Source organism: Babylonia areolata, chromosome 19 (assembly GCF_041734735.1).
Source record: "Babylonia areolata isolate BAREFJ2019XMU chromosome 19, ASM4173473v1, whole genome shotgun sequence".
Taxonomy (NCBI): domain Eukaryota; kingdom Metazoa; phylum Mollusca; class Gastropoda; order Neogastropoda; family Buccinidae; genus Babylonia; species Babylonia areolata.
The window spans coordinates 18141382-18146381 of NC_134894.1; the positions used below are offsets into that span (position 1 = coordinate 18141382).

Consider the following 5000-nt stretch of genomic DNA (forward strand, 5'->3'; position numbering starts at 1 on the left):
TGCATGTGTGTGTGGAGATGAATGTGAAAATGCATGTTTGCATGCATGAATACATGCAGCGTGTGGTAAGCGGAGTATCTCCCATGATGAAGCTAATTGTACTTCCATAGAACACACACAACAAAAGTAAGAATTTCTCCCAGAAAATCAAGGCCCCAAGGAAGCAGAGCTAACCCAATTTCTTACAATGACAGCAGATTAAAAAGACAACTACATTAGCAGAGAACACACGCACACTTTTCTTATTTCCAACATCTTTTTTTTTTTTAAACAACAGCATAGGCAGAGAAAACTACAAAGAGAGAGAAAGAAAGAAACAGAGAAAAAGAGACACACACACACACACACACACACACACACACACACACACACACACACGCACACACAAGAAACAGAGAAAGAGACAGACAGACAGACAGTCACACACACACACACACCACACACACACACACACACAGAAACAGACACAGAACAGATAGGAAGACAGAGACAGATGAGAGAGAGATAGAGACAAAGAAAGAAAGGGAGAGAGACAGAGACACTGTGGACAGATAGATCATAGACAAGACAGATGGACAGAGACCAGGAGACGGACAGAACTCGGAAGGACATTAGGACATGTACAGCTAACCACATGTGTACCCACCCCCCTCCCCGCCCCCTCCCATGCCCCCTCCCAGGGGGTGGGGGGGTTGGGGTTTGTGGGGGCAGGAGGGAGGCCAGGAAATTCAATTTTCCCTGAAAGGCTGAATGTCTTCGTGCGGGCCAGGCTTTTTGATGTCTACATGCCACTCTGCACTTTGCTTCTCTTGCTTGCCTGCAGCCTTCAGATGTTTCTTTCTTTCTTCTTCTTTTTATTGTGAGAGAGAGAGAGATTTCCAGCCATGGATAAATAAATTAATCAATTAATATACATACATGTAACACACATATGCATATACCATACATACATATATGGGCACACACACATACATATATCTTATATATATATATATATATATATATTATACATATGTGTGTGTGTGTGTGTGTGTATGTGTGTGTGTTTTCTTGAAGAGATTTTACACACACACACATATATATACTAGATAAATATATAGATAGACAGATATAGACACACGCGCGTGCACACACACACACACACACACACACACACAGAAAGAGAGAGATATATATATATAGAGAGAGAGAGATATATATATATATAGATATATAGACATACACAGACAGACAGATGGATAGATAGATATATTAGCATAGGCTTTTATCTGTTTTTTGGGCAGTGGTTGTTTTCTTCCCCCTCCCCATTCTAGCTGACCTTTGCAGTGAGTGGTCACAAAGATTGCACCAGAATCCCTGAAGGCCCCATTCCCTGCTGTCAAGGTCTCTACAAGCCACTCCTGGGGAGCTTTCTGCTGTCTTGCAGCCACCCATGATACAGCACCAGCCTTGACAGGGGTGGACAAGGAGGGGTGAAAGATGGGGGAATATGGGACGGGTGCAATAGCCGAGTGGTTAAAGCGTTAGACTGTCAATCTGAGGGTGCCAGGGTTCGAATCACGGTGACGGCGCCTGGTGGGTAAAGGGTGGAGATTTTTACGATCTCTCAGGTCAACATATGTGCAGACCTGCTAGTGCCTGAACCCCCTTTGTGTGCATATGCAAGCAGAAGATCAAATACGCACGTTAAAGATGCTGTAATCCATGTCAGCGTTCGGTGGGTTATGAAAACAAGAACATACCCAGCATGCACACCCATGAAAATGGAGTATGGCTGCCTACATGGTGGGGTAAAAACGGTCATACACGTAAAAGCCCGCTCATGTGCATATGAGTGAACGCAGAAGAAGAAGGGGGAATATGGAAGAGACACAGGGGCAGGCATGCAAACAGACAGACAGACAGGAAGACAGATCTTGTGGGGGCCATAAGAATGGACAGTTCAGAGAGGGGAGAGGGAGAGAGAGAGAGTCAGAGAGAGAGAGGGGGGGGGAGATATTGAGAGACACATACAGAACATGTGATGAAAGGAAGAAAAAGACAATGATAGACAGACTGAAAGAGAAAGAGAGACAGACTGATGACAGACAGACAGACATGCAAACAAACAGACAGAAAGAGGGAGACTGAGACAGACAGACAGAAAGAGGGAGACTGAGACAGACAGACAGAAAGAGGGAAAGAGGGAAGATGTTCAGTAAGTAAATGCGTTTATTAATCTGTTACTTGTTACATTTGCACTGTAAACAGATGACAAAACATTTCATAATAACAGATTTTAAACAAACAAAACAAAACTTTTCTGTCACTTTGAAAATGTCTGCAAAAATTCTAAGACTCTCACTTAAAAAAATTACTGAATAAAATTTTCAAAAAAGCAAAACAACAACAAACAAAAACATATGTCTGCATGCATTATATGTGGGTGTTTCTGCATTCGTGTGTGTGTGTGTGTGTGTGTGTGTGTGTGTGTGTGTGTGTGTGTGTGTGTGTTCATCTCTACATGCACAAGGCACTGAAACTCTACAACAGAAACTGCATGGCAAGCAAAGAACAACAGCTGTGACAACTTTCTGGAAAGTCTGAGGAGACAGCATCCCCAGTCTCACAGCACGTCCACACTGTGATTAAATCCACCCATCCTAATCTTTATCTTCGCCCCCTCCCCTGCCCAATCCTTTTTTGTTATATTCACATTATTGGTTGGTATATATGTGAGAACACACGCACCGTGTTTATGTATAAGGGAAAAAAAGTTTAAAACAAGTGTTGTATGATAGAGTTATCAACCAGTATGGAGTTTACTTTGTTTCACACACATCTCCATCAGTCCATGTACAAGAAACATAAATCTAACATTCTAAGTGATGACACAAAACACTAAAAATAATGTATGGTGCATGAAACACTGTGGAAGAATGCATTTGTGGACAAAATATCAAATAAGCACATTCCTTCCTGTGGTGCTCAAAAGCAAATTTTCTCAGTTTCTCAGACATCACCACATCTGCTTAGAAGAAGAAAAAAAGAAAAAAAATTCAAAATAGAACGGGGAGTGAGAAGAGCAGACGCCTGACCTACTCACAGACCGAATGCACTGGGCAGCCCTTGTTGAAACAGACCCTTATACTTTCAAAGCACACTGTTCAAAGCATTTCTGATTCAACAGCCTCAGTCTGACTACATTCTTGTTTAGTGGGGAGTTTCTGTATCAAAAACAGTTCTATAAGCAAATATTTACTGGTACAAGTAAAGCTGTTGTTTTGGGGTTTTTTAATATATATATATATTCATTTTATTTAATCTTAAAGTAAAAGTAATTATAAATGGATGAGTGCTAAAGCTTTAACAAATCATTTAACATATGCATGCATCCATGCACACACACACACACGCATCCAGATTTAAAAAATTAAAAAAAGCAACTGATACTGATTATTGAAGGGAGACAACTTAACTTTTCTGGACACTTGAGTGATAGTATCTTGTGGTCTGCTTGCCAGCACAGTTCTTGACATACTTATTGATGATAATGCAACCATGATTTTGTGAAGATGAAATACATAATATAATTCATCAGTGATAGCCTGAGTATGAAACCCTGCTATTGCACCCTGTGTGCACAACCAACCCACAGTTTCTTACATAATATGTGTGCACATGTAGTTGCAGACATGCACACATGTGCGCGCACGTGCACACACACACACACACACACAAACACACACACATAAACACATATGTCAAACACCACTCATGGAGAAAAGATGTTAACACACACACACACACACACACACACACATTTCATGTCTAATATCACTTAATGTGGATAGACATTAACCATTTCTCTGCCAGGAAAATAAGATTTAAGTGAAATCTATTTGCCAGGGTTTTTTCCCAAAGAACGGGTATAAATTTTCAAAAAATTCTGTGCTCTTTGTTATTGGAGAAAGACCGATAAAAGTATATATTTTCTGAAAGGTAAATGAATAAATAACCCAAAACACATGATGTTTTCACATTTTATATATTTTTAGTAACATGCTGTTGTTTTGAAATCAGTGTTTTGTTTTTTGTCACATTTTCAACTTATTCATTATTAACATTAGTCAGGTAATTTGCACTAAAATATATTTTCTGGATAAATGGATATCTGCATACACAAAATCATTCTAGAACCACAATAAAAAAAAATTAAAAGGAGATAGATATACAATACATTGTGACTTCTCCAAGTGATAATGTGGATGAGAGGCCACGCCCCCTCAGTCTCCAACCCCCCCTCCTCTTCACCCCTCTCACACAGTCACTTTATCCAGTTCTCATCAGACCGCGTTGGCGGCGTGCCAAGAAAATCGCTCACACTGTCCTGCTAATAATTCAGTCACTTTCTGTCGTCTTCGAAGGTTTGCACAGCCGGCATTACTCACTGATAGTCATATCTTGGCCACTCTCTTGATTGCTCCCTTTATTTTCTATCAAATCGTCCTATAAATGTTCATCACGGTCTTCTTCGAGTTTACGCTTCAATTCTTTCTGAGCATCAGCAAAAGAGCGAGCGAGGAGAGGAGCCAGGCAAACACTAGGAAAGTGACCCAACCAAAAGTTCAAATAAAGGATTGCCTCATGACGTAGATGGGTTTCTAGCTATGAATAGAATCCAGAAAGATTCCCCAAGCTAAAGCTACCAGCATTTTTGTCAACGAACTGAACGCAAAGCAGGGAAAAGTCAGAATATTTCAATGACGAGTTATCTCATCACTGTGGCAGCGAAGCATACATGCTTGCCATGACGAATTATCTCATCATATAGGCAGTCTAGGGGTTAAATGAAATTGATCACATACAAACACACACACACACATATGTGTACCAACTGAAGAATGCACATACACAATGAACAATGTGTACAAACACACACACAAATACACCCAAATGTATACAATATATACACACACAGTTATGACTTTAACACATCTACAGAACAACACAAACTGACA

General features: G+C 40.3%; 1 protein-coding gene across 1 annotated transcript in view; it reads right to left on the reverse strand.

Moving 5' to 3' along the window:
• Positions 1–5000, reverse strand: part of LOC143293511 (uncharacterized) — a 119183-nt gene that overhangs the window by 105424 nt on the left and 8759 nt on the right. The gene's annotated exons all lie outside the window — the stretch shown is intronic.